This window comes from Sitophilus oryzae, unplaced genomic scaffold, assembly GCF_002938485.1.
Source record: "Sitophilus oryzae breed Bouriz unplaced genomic scaffold, Soryzae_2.0 scaffold_560_pilon_pilon, whole genome shotgun sequence".
Classification (NCBI taxonomy): domain Eukaryota; kingdom Metazoa; phylum Arthropoda; class Insecta; order Coleoptera; family Curculionidae; genus Sitophilus; species Sitophilus oryzae.
Window position 1 is genome coordinate 121925 of NW_022147152.1, and position 12918 is coordinate 134842.

Below are 12918 nucleotides of genomic sequence, written 5' to 3' on the forward strand. Positions count from 1 at the left end.
TATCTCGACAGCGCGATGATGCGACTGTCCTCATCGCATCTTGAAAGCCGCCGAACGCAAGTCGAGGTCAGTGAACTTTCCGGCCGCGATTAGGTCTCCTTCTTAGTCTGTGGGTGATGCGATTTCTTAAACACATCTAGTTCGCGGTATGAAATGAAATATTACGTCGCGCGTCGCGATGACCGATTCTGAGTGCGTCTCAAAAATAAAAATAATCTTGCCATTGTCTTTCAGTTCTATGGTGTATTCAGAAGAAAAATTAAAAGCTATTGAAAAAAGACCTCTAGAGCATATTTTGAATAGGAATACTAACTTAAAATCGTCTATTCGTTATTTTAGTAAAAATGTTTATAAAAGTGAACACTGGTTATGTGGTTGTAAGGCACTCGATAAACTTTTTTGTTGGCCTTGTCTACTATTTTCCAAGGAGAAAAAGGTATGGAATATTACCGGCTACGATGATTTAAATAACATATATAGATCGGGAAAAACGCATAGAAATTCAAATAGTCTTATATCGTCCGAGAAAGCTTTGCTTTTATTTGGGAAGAACCAAAGAATTTTTTTTAAGTAGCGCATACAAACTTAATATTGAAATGCACAATGAGAGAGTAAAAATAAATAGACAAATTAATAGAGAATGATGAAACTAGGATTTCTACAAATATGGGAAATTATGTAGAATATTGCAAGAAATTATAGTATTTTTCAAAACTCACTTAGAAAACTCTGCAGTCATTCGAAGTTTATCTAACTTTTGAAATTGGTCTAACAAGCCGAAAAATATGTAAAGATAAAATTACGCTCGAAACATCTAAAAGCGTGTTTTATTAAAATATTAATATTAATATTATTTCTATGGTCAGATGTGAAGAATAGTGCAAATAAAATAGATAATTAAAGATTTATAAGCTATAAAAATCTAACACAAATTTTAATGAAAATTTCTTGAAAAAAAAACTTGAAAATATTTGAATAAGAATTAAAGAATAGATTTTGGGTGGAAATTAAAATTCAAAACTAGCAATTATATGAACTGTGCTTAAGTCATTTTATACATAGTTACCCATAAATAAGCGCAAGGTTTTTAACAGGTAGAATATTTTAATCCCATTAGTTTTTTTGCAGAAAAAAAGTTCTTCTGGCATTTTTCCTAAAATTTTAAAAACTTTGCAGTACCTCAGGTTGAGTGTTCTGAAACTACTTGATCATGTGTCGCCTGGCAGTGTTGCCACCTTTCATAACTGTGTATCTAGAAGTTCACTTCAATTTTAACTTTCCGATGCACTGATGAATTTCTGCAGATATTTTCACTTAAACAGATATTATAAATTTTTTTTTATTTTCAATCAAGTGTATACTTGTAATTGTTAGTTTATTTTAAAAATGATACATAGAAAAAATACTTGCACTTGTTTATGAGAAACAAAGTATCTTGAGTGTCAAACAGGGAGATATCTGGAACAATACAGCGTGTTCTGTTTCCAGAGTGGTGGTATTTTGTCATTTCGATGATTCATGTAACTGTGGTCTTCGGAATCATGCTGCACTAATTGCCGATTTTGTACCCACACTTTTTATCTTTAAAGTTTCTAGATTATTTTCAACTAATAATATGTAATATCTGAATGACAATCTAGGCAATTTCGACATGGATTCCGACGATCTCTTGTGTACATTTGCTGTGATTTTAAAGGATGTAGCAAAAAAAATAATTCTAAATTTGTAACGATAAGTTTAACAATCTTCAGGCTTGTTAAGCAAAAATCAACTCCAACCATTATGTGTCTATGTTAGATGGCGCAGTCTTGTCCCATCCGACATAAACTTTTTCAGACAATTTGGAGATTTCCTTACAACGAAAATATAGTAACTATGTATATTATAATAAAAAAAAGCATTCAAGCCGATTAAATAGACTGACGAATAGCGCTGGGGTTGATTTTTGAAGCCTGTTAGGGTTCTAGCGAACTACAGTTTCCTATAGACCCATGTTTTTTCCATGCCCCGTTAATATTGGTCCATCTTATAACGTCGATTTAAGGAAAATATATTAACGTGTAAGTCTTTTCTAGAGTATATACATATAGGTCTAAATATGGGAAGTTGCTTTCCATATCTCGTCAGCAAAACACTTTGCGAAAACTGTTTGTGCTGTGCGCCTAAATCTGGTTAGAAAGTAAACAGGAGTTGACTAACTACATCAAACCTAATTGGGCTAATGATTTAAGATTGGTCTAGTCAGAAAAAAGTTGATAATAATAATTCGAGGTGTGCGTGACGATAACTCGATATCTCCCAATCAAGTGCCACAAAGCAGCATTGAACTTTACGAATAATTCATACAAATAATTGAAACATGTTCCTGATAAGCATTTAGAACTATGTTCCGCTGATTAATAATGAGGTATTAAAGGGCAAGAATTGTGATATCGGGTCGTCTTGATTGTGAGTGAGTGGAGGTGATATATATTTTTTTAGTTTTTGTTTTGTAGGTAGTATATCTTGCAAAAGTATATTCGGCGTTTGTTAAAAATTTAGATTTAGTTTTGAGGAAATTAATTTATATAAGAGCGAAATGGCTCTAAAAATATTTACTTTTTATAAAATTAAGTGAGATGTTTAATTAGGTATGTATTATGATTGGATGAAATCAATGTCAAGTTGTGTCATGATTATTTTACATTTAATTAATGAAATAATTGATTATGAAGGCAACGGCAAAGCTACGTCGAATCACCGCACAGTGATGCAGAAGTTCCCAAAAGCGGCAGAAAATCAAAATATCAAAACTATTTTTTTTTTAATTATAATTTCATCGTATTGTTCCTAATAGACCATATTTTCAGAATCGTGAAGATTTTTGAATGAAAACGGGCCCATTATTAATCCCTGATAAGAAATGTTCGAGCTTATAAAATTATTAGCTGAAACTAAAATATTTCGATTAAATTTTGATTAAATAAAATTAGTGCGTTTAACGTTGGTGATAAATTAGTTAAAAACTGATGGTACTCTGAGAAAGTACAATGTTTTCAATTGTTTTTCCTCATGGTAATTCTAGTTTTAACTTCCCTGGTACCATAAAAAAAATCAATAAAGACCTTGATGTAATTAAGAACTGCTTAATCTAAAATCACATTTTATGTAAGCTAATACAAAATGCTCAAAATTGTTTCAAAAAAATATGATGTAGGTTACAATTATTAGCCTTTTTCCTTCATAACTACGAAGTTTCATGACCAATATTAGCCCACAAATACCCTTTAGGTTGCCTAACTCTCCCGAAAACCATGGTTTAGTTTCCCAAAATAAATTACGTATGACAGTATATTACTAGGTGTTTCTTAGGCGCTGTAAAATATTGTTGTTGGATATTTTTAATTAGTTTTAGAAAGAAAACTGTAATATATTTTTCTTATTCAATTTAATTTTCGATATACAAAGTATTCAAATTTAAAAATACTTTTTATTGTGTAATTTTAAGTTTTTATTCTTTTTGTGCTTATATGACATTAAATTTAATATTATTAGAAATCTCGTTAATTTTGAATAATTATTGTTAATATAAACTAAAAAGACGTGTCAATGTGTCTATCATGCGTCAATATTCATTCAACAACTTTTATCAAGAATGTCATGCACCTTCTAGATACTAATTTTCTCGGATATAGTAAGCGATCACCAAGACTTATTATAGATTAAATTATTCAATTTTTTTATCCATTTGCTAAATCCATCTTAAATATATTATCCATCTTATCTAGAAGCTTTAGGATAATTTTTAGTTTCTTTTTCTTGCGTATTAAATTCTTGTAACTAAGTTCTAATTATCATCTAAGTATAATATTTTTACCACAGGTAATTACAGATATTTCTAAATTATAGATTATTTAAAAATATAATTAAAATTAAATGGTTGTAAGTGAACAACTACTTACATCTAATGCGAAAAGAGCGCTCAGTCTTTTAGATGTTTTGGTGTTACCCTTAATCAAGGATGTTACTTTCATTAATATCTAACTACATAAAATATACAGATGTATTTACTTTATTTTTTTTTCTCATGGAAATGAATGTCAATATCTTGAATTTAAGTAATACTTATTGGTAACTAGTTCTAAAAAAAGGTTTTAATTATAGTAAAAACGAAATGCTAATTCTATTTTAAGGGGCTGAAAATAAGACCTAACTTTTTTTGATTTTTTAAATTTTACAAAGAATAGAGTATTAAATTAATATGCTATTGAAGACAAAATAATATAATTAAATTTTTTACAACCCATTTTTTAATTTTACAGCCAATTTAAGTACACACTGTATACATAATTCAATTTTCTGAATTCCAAACATCACTTATACACTTAGAAAACCACATTTAACAAAAATAATTTTAAAAAATGTAGCGGTAAGTTGAGAAATTATTTTTTGCCACTTTTCGCGTTTTCGGCATCACTGTGCACCGGTTTCCTATAGATAACTGAAGTTACGCGACGTTAGGCGATGCGTGTGTATGGATTGGTGACCGTCTGGAAACTCTCGTGCTGTTATGCATGAGATCGGATATCTCGCGGGGAGTCGATTCAGACACTCGCGAAGCCGGTAGGCCATTGACAAAGATATGGCTGAGGACCGCGGTTCGGATACCGTCCAGCAACAAAAATTTGACTAAGTTCAATAAAAGAAAATTGTGGCAAGGTTTTGGCATAGTTTTTATCCAACCATATGATATTCTCTATTATGTAAAATATACGTTTGTATTTTAAACCAAAGATTTTCTATGTTTAGGTGTATGTAATACGCGCGAATATATCTTTGCAAGAACGTTTTTTGTATATAGACATAAATTAGTTCTAAACGACAACTTCGCATAACAGAGTTATATATTATTTGTCTTATACGAGTATATAGCGTAATTAAGGAAAAAAAATACTAAGTCTTACTGAATTATCCAGACCTCTGGTTATATTTGTACGTGTAAAATATATACAAAAGAAAAAAACAACAAAAATACATTGAGTTGGATGGTAGCGCTCTTGTCTAAGCGAGTAAAAATAATTTATGTGCAATATTAGTAATGTTTAACTTTGTTATTTAAAACAAAATATATAAAAAATAATTGATTGTATTTTGGAGACAACGAAAATTATAAAAGAATATTCATGAAGATGGTTGTGATTTGTGAATGGAATTAAACGATGCCAAGTGTTGGAATTAGGAAGGTGATAGCTAGAAGGCTAAAAAGGAACTGTTTAACGAGGACGTTTAGACAAGAGCACTCGCCATCTTCTTCCCCTTTAATACCGAGATAGAGTGAGAGCTTCCACTTCAGAGCACGGGTCTCTGCTTTGCTTGTAGTGCGTCGCATCGTTTGCTAGGTTAGCCTCTTCGTTGATTGCGCGTCGAGAGCCTTGAGCCTCTTATATTGCCCCTCCCCCGCGATAATCCAGGCCCAGGAAGTTGTACCAGTGCCGTTCGTACCCTGTTCAGAACTTGTCCACACTTTAAAATGCAAAACAAAGTAAAACGTGTTCGTGTATGTTTGATTTTGGTTGGATTGTTTAGGTTTTTCTTATTAATGGAAGTTGGGAATTTTAGTTTGTGAAAAGGTGAACAACTTTGGTGAAATAGTTAAAAAATTATCTAGCCACGTTCAAAAACATACAATAAAGAAAATTCAAAAAATTGTTTTCTTAGCTTTAAGTCAAAAGTTCTTTGACATTTGCGCAATCGTGCGACCCTTCCCACTTTTTAACTCGCTAGCTCGTGTGTCACGGCCTTGAATTTTTACTCCCAGCGCGCGTATAGAAGTTTCACTTCAAAAAACTATATAAATAATACAAACATTGACACAACAACAAAAAAGTGGTTTCACAAAAAAGCGTACCTTATGTTTGTGACAACTGAATTATTCTTTTTTTTCCTAATAAGCGAAAAAAAAAACAATTTCGATCAAAATTGGACACAATTATAAGACGACTTTGTAACGTACAAGCACAAAATCATATTTTTAATTCGTTCCCTTACTTAATAAAAGATATTTTACAACTTCTTGGACTTGTTCAGGGGTGATTTAACCCAAACTGTCGCTTTTAGTAATTTAAAAACATTTATATTTAGTTTTATTATTATTATTTTTATTTTGCGTGCGGAACTCTATCCGATCTATTACGACAATCGATGGCATCCATTTTGAAAGAGCCGCCATTTTGTCATACACCTTTAGGAATTGTGATAAGCGACACGAGTTTCACCACGGTTTGTTTTTATTATTAATAATATTATTCCTCGCTTATATATTGTTAGATGTAATATATGTAGGCAAGTTTCAATAATTTTATATAAATAATATCTGTAATTTACTCATATTTAAACACGATTAACTTTTTGTTTTACCGGTGACGCCACTGTGATACTTCGAAGTATATTTTTATGTTGTATTTATACTAATTTCGAGTATTTTTTAATTAATTATTTTTTATCTGTGGTTTTAGAATTATTAAGTTTGACGAATTTGGGATAAATCATCCTTATATCCAACTTCTACACATTTAACCACTGGATAACCCTATATTTGTAACTTTTTTTTACTAGTTTTATCGTAAGATGACTATGGTACAGTGCAAACATCAAGGGGAAAAGTCATTATGTGTTGACACTTGATTTTGCATTGACTATACATGATTAGTTAAGGTTAAAATAAGTAGTTTTTTTTTTTAAATTTGCACATTTAGTGTGCTGAATAACAATAATACTAGTGATAATAATTCTCTGTATTTGACTTAAGTGTGTAGAAGTTGGTGAATATATTATGTATAAGTGTTTAAAACCTATTCATTGCTATATTATTATGATTATTGTAGAACATAATATTAGCTTAGAATAATTTTTCCTAACAACGTATTGTTATATTATATTGCATGTACCCCCCTAGTTAACTACTCTATATTTAAATAGTGCATAGTTTCTAGCTTGTAACCCCTTTAGCTATGTATAATTTCGTTTTAATGCATGTTACAGCTTTAAGCATATTATATAGTTTCTTTCTTACGATTTAACGCCCAGCTTTACGAAATACTTTAGGATCAATCCTATAGTATTATTATAACAGGAAATTAATACACTTTTACCGCTCCGAGCCAAGACATTTCTTTATTACTCTGAACCGGTCTTGGAGTAGAGTAGTAAAACGTATAGTTTTCTGGAAAGCTTTATTTTTTTACGCTTTTTTGCTTTGTTATATACCGAAATGATAAAATCATGACAATTGTTTTTGTTTCTACGTTTATTTTGTTCTGTTTCGAGAAATTTTTGCGACAAAATTACCATTTTGGCTTCCATTTTTATTAACGGAATATTAAAGGAAAAAATTGTGATTTTACATTTTTATGGTTGTTTTGGATCATTTTGTTTTTCGATAATTTTATTGTACAGTTGTTGATGATAAATAGAGAAATTTTCGGAATTTCGCAAGTATAGATGGTATATATAAAAGTCCTTTTGTAATGTCGCCTTAAATGCATATTTTTCGACCAAAATCGTATATAATATTATCTGATACATATTTATAGTAGTCCAATAAATAGACTAAATTGGAACGATCAAGATTCATATTAATCTTACAGATTCTGATCTTAAAAACGAATTGAACATAAAGGCACTTAAAAAACTAAAAAACGACTGTATGTACGGACTAAAAAAAATTGTATTATATTACGGTTTTCTTAAAAATGTTGTGGATATCTAAAGACAATCACTCAGAACGTAACTAACTGAAGGATTAAAATTATAAACAAATTCTAGGTATAAATAATATTATATACGATTTTGTATCGAAGTACAATAGTCAATAGAAAAGACTAAGCTACTAAGATATTTTGCTTCGCTTATGGCTACGCCTTAACGCCTCAGCTTTGCTGACCATGTCGAAATTCATTTTATTCAATAATTAATTACTTTTATACAAATAATGTTAAATAATTCTCTCTTTTTGTGACCCACGTCAGTTGCCTAAAAATCTAAATACTTGTATAGTTTGTAAAAGCTGATTATATTTTTATATATTTATGTGTTTTGTTGATGGTTTTAGATTATTTTTTTCTCTCTATTTGTTGTTATTACGTTTTCGGTAACTGACCGAAGGTACGAGTTCTCTCAGTTGGTGAGGTTTCTTACTATTTAAAAAAACAAATATGCAGCGACCTAACGTAGACATACATATATAGGTCTTTAACCTAGTTGTTGTTATTGATATATTTTTAGGACGTCTTAAAACCATTTTCTGGAATATAATAAAATAAAAGATAAAAAACAAAAGTGATGATTCTAAAATGAGCCACATAAAAGGACTTTTTATCTCTTCGTTTTTATTTCGAATTAAGAGAAAATTATAATAAAATACAAATAATAAGCAAGTGAATGTAAAGAGACTATGGTGTAAATACGGTGGCTCATTATTTTTTCATTTTATCAACAACAATTTTGTGATATTTTTAGTAATGATTGTTATTTAAGTCACATCACTAAGCAAGCAACTGTAGCTGTTTGCGACATCTGTTGGAAAATGGACGCACGCATATTGTGTTATAAAGAATGCCTCTATTTTTCATCAGCTCTGTTAAGCAAATGCTCCAAATATCCTGCTCCATTTTTGCCTTTACTTCGATGAAAAATATATTCTATATATGAAGATTTTTTTAATAACACACACAGTAATATTGTGCTCTATATTAATTCATCATTGAAAGTATTTTTATACTGACAAAATACTGTCTTTACTGAAGGCTATAATACAGTGTCACCGGCACGAAAAAAGGCACCTTAAAATTTTGATGTATTTTAAAATTTTATTTGATGTATTTTAAAATTTAAGCTAAATTATTTGACTTTTCACTATCTCAATCTAAATTAAAAATTAAATTTCCCATCTATCAATTATACGAGGGAAAACGAAATGTTTGAAAAGCCCTGTGAAATATGTTAACAAAGCAAGGACTTTAAAAATCCTTTTATTATCTAGGTGTATGTTTTCTCGATAGTTGTTTTTTGATTCAATGGCTTTATTTTTTTTGGAAATATTTGTTTTTGAAGAAGACACTAACATTTTTTCGTCATTTTTACATTAAAACCATGCCTTTGCATTTGGTTCTAGTCAACAGACCTATGAAATAGTGTCTCTGATTTAATATCAGTGTCATTGAATCCAAAAGAAGCAAAAAGACTCAAAGTCTCGCTTTTCGATTTATTTAAAAAAATTATTAACAAACATTAGACCCAGTTTTCAACAAGAGCAACTTTTAGAGCACTGACTTTTTGCAATTGCAAAAAAAAATATTTTAGTAGGTCAGGAGACGCCACATCTTTTGTTGATTGAATAGGTGTCACATTGCCTTTTGATCTTTCTTCCATCCATATTGTAAAAGATCTTACTTGTTACCAATCCCCTCTTGAATCTAAAAAAGACAACTTATAACATTTCCTATAATAGATATATCTTTACAGTTACCTGATAGCATGTCCTGAGTAAATCGAGTTTTGCAGAGTTCTCAGTTGGAGACAAATTAGCTAAATTAAAGGTAGCCTTAAGGGCTTGTCCTGATGCAACCCTATTGTGTAGAGTGTATCAGATGATTAATATGTTTAATGGTCAGATGATTAATATGTTTAATATAGCTTGGGCTTTTTTGATATAGCTTTAAAAGATAATTTAATCCTGAATGAAACGAGTCATCTTTGTTAGCATTTTTTTCTAAAAATACGTCGAGGTATTGATAAAGATCGTCAGCTTTTTTCAGTATGGACAGACACATTTTTGACTTGTTCCAGTCAGGATTAAATTATTTTTTAAAGCTATATCACTGCCCAAGCTATATCAAACATATTAACCATCTGAGATACACTCTATACAATAGGATTACATCAAGACAAGCCTGTAAGACTACCTTTAATTTAGCTAATTTTCCTCCAACTGAGAACTCTGCAAAACTCCATTTACTCGGGACATACTATCAGGCAACTGTAAAGATATGTCTATTAAAGGAAATGTCATAAGTTTTATTTTTTAGATTCAAGAATGGATTGGTAACAAGTAAGATCCTTTACAATATGGATGGAAGAAAGATCAAAAGGCAATCTAAAATCTAACACCTATAGCTCTTGTAGAAATGGGGTCTTAAATGTTCTTCAAAGTGTGGTCAGTGCTACGGAATCAGTTGCACAAACTTTTGTAATTTAGTTGAGGATGAAAATGACGCTCAGGATGATGTCATAGCAGATTTTATTTAACAACTTTAATTTAATAATAATTTTCTTAATAATAATTTTATTTAATAAATAATATTTAAACTTTATTTTTAATTGTTTTAATGCTTAAATTTATACTTGGTTTATCTATATTAACACTATACTGTTAACGCAAAAATTATAGCTGATTAGTTTAAAAAACTGGAAAATTTATAATACGTATAGAAAAAAATTGCTCTATCTCTATTACTATTTATTTTAGAAAAAAAAAGATTGAAGATAAAATATTCTAAATTTAATTCTCTACAAAAAACAGATCTTTAGTTTTTTCGAAAAAAGTTATACAAACGGAGATATTTGAAAAAAATGAAAGAATCCAAGATGGCGGCGGTTTTTTTCAAACTTCCCCCACTGGGACCGAATGGGACTTTTGAGGGGTTAAATAGTAGATCATTATCTACACATTCCCGTTGAGATCGGTTGGTTACTAATTTTTTCCACCTTTACATGTAATACTCGACTACGTTTACTGGCCTAAACTGTTTGACTTAAAACTCAAGCAAAGACTTGAGTAACTCCAAACAAACAATAATAATATAACGTTTCAATGACAGTGACATTAGAAAAACTATAAATCTATTTTTGGGTATATATGGATGAGGATCAAAAGGAAAAGCATGCTTTTAATGTTAAAAATGCTGTAAATCGTTACTGTGTTATTTAAAAGCGAATATCTTTTATAAAAATAAAGCCTTTGGGATAAACAAACAAACAATCGGAAAAAACGTACCTAGATAATAAAATTATGTTTAATTTCCTTGCTTCGCTAACATATTCCACGGGGTGTTTCAAACATTCACCAAAATATCATCATTCTGTTTTCCCTCGAATAATTGACAGATGGAAAGGTTCATTTTTAATTTAGAAAGAAATACTAAAAACTCAAATAATTTAGGTATAAATAGCTTAAAAAATCATCAAAAATATATTATATTTTAAAATGCATCAACATTTTAAGTTGCCCGTTTTTCGTTCCTGTGAGTGTCGAGGTACAATTTTATACAGTTTGTTTAAAAGCCTAGATGCACCAAACGCAAGAAAATATATTAAACGTGTTCATGAAAACTTGTAGTTTTACTTTTCACGTGTATGCATCGTATATTTACTTGCACACTTTGTTAATCTTGACTTTGGTTTAGTTGAGCAGCATATTTGAAGCATCTTACTTTTAGGAATTTATTACAATAATCCTGAAGTTAGGGCGAGGTTGTGTTCAGCAATAAGACGGCAACCATCGAAAAACTTAACAGATTTATTTTTTGAAAAATATAAATTTTATGATTGTATAAATAATAAATATATATAATATAAATATATTTACTTAATTGTCATTGGAATAAAAAAGAATATGTCTGTAAAAATATATTAAGAGTGTATGCATGGTATTTAGGACTCGAACTCCATACTGTATTGGCCAGGTTCTGTCTTATTGCTGAACGCCTGATGCACATGTAGGGCAATTTTTTCTAAACATTTTTTTTCTTTAATATCAAATAATGATCCCGAAAAAGAACTATGAGACGTTGATATTAAAATCGTTTATTCTTGTAAATTTTTCTGTGCACTACAAAAGAGGAGGAAAAAACCCTACATGTGCGTTTTGGTAAAGAGGTAGTGAACTACCCAATTTGATAAAGTGTATGATTATATAAGTTTGCCGACTGCCCTTGCCTTCAATGTTTGGACAGGACTCGTTTTTGTGCCATATTTTCATTAATTTTTCGTACACTCAACTCAACCCATTCAATTAGTTCGCAACAAACGAAATAAAAAAATAGATTTGTATAGTTTATATAATTTTTCGGTGATGATTTCTGTAACGTTGTAGTCAAACATTTTGTCAAGTTTTCACGTTCACATTATGTCTTATAGACATAACTAATGATATACTATTGTTTATTATTAATTAATATGTATAAGAATAAACTAATGATGTGATGATGATCAGTAGATCATACAACAAGGGGCTTTTAGGCCCTTCATTTTCTGAATATAGTAGAGATAATAAACCATTATGTGAAATATTAATGTATTTTTATTTCTATACATTAAAACCCTCAAGAAGTATGTAAAAAAATAAATGATGTGTGAGAGTTACAAAAACCGTCTTACGGTCAACTTTCGTTTAGCTGAAATCAGTTATTAGAAAAAAAAATTGTCTTTAACAAGCTACTGTGAACCACGGAAAACACAAATTTTCCTGCGGAAATGCGTCATTTCCAAAGAAAATTTTAGAATAACTGAAATCTGCTTTAAAAAAATACATTTTGCGTTTTATTTTTAATATTTTTCTGAACATATAAACTCAAAAAGTAATAATAAGATACGGAAATAAGCTGTTTTCGTTTTCTAAGAAAATTTATTAGACTTTAGAATAGCTGAAATCAGTTATATAAAAAATAAATATATTTTTGCCTTTTAGAAAAGCGTTTACAAACTCAGGAAAATAACAAATTTCCTGCGGAAATGCTTGATTTTCATTTTCCATTTTTGTAAGCATAAATACATAAAAAATTATCTTTTTATCAATTTTGAACCAAAAAAAAAATCATTTAAAAATGTCTAAAATGCTAACCAATCTAATAATATTTTTACAAAATCACAGTTAATTATTAT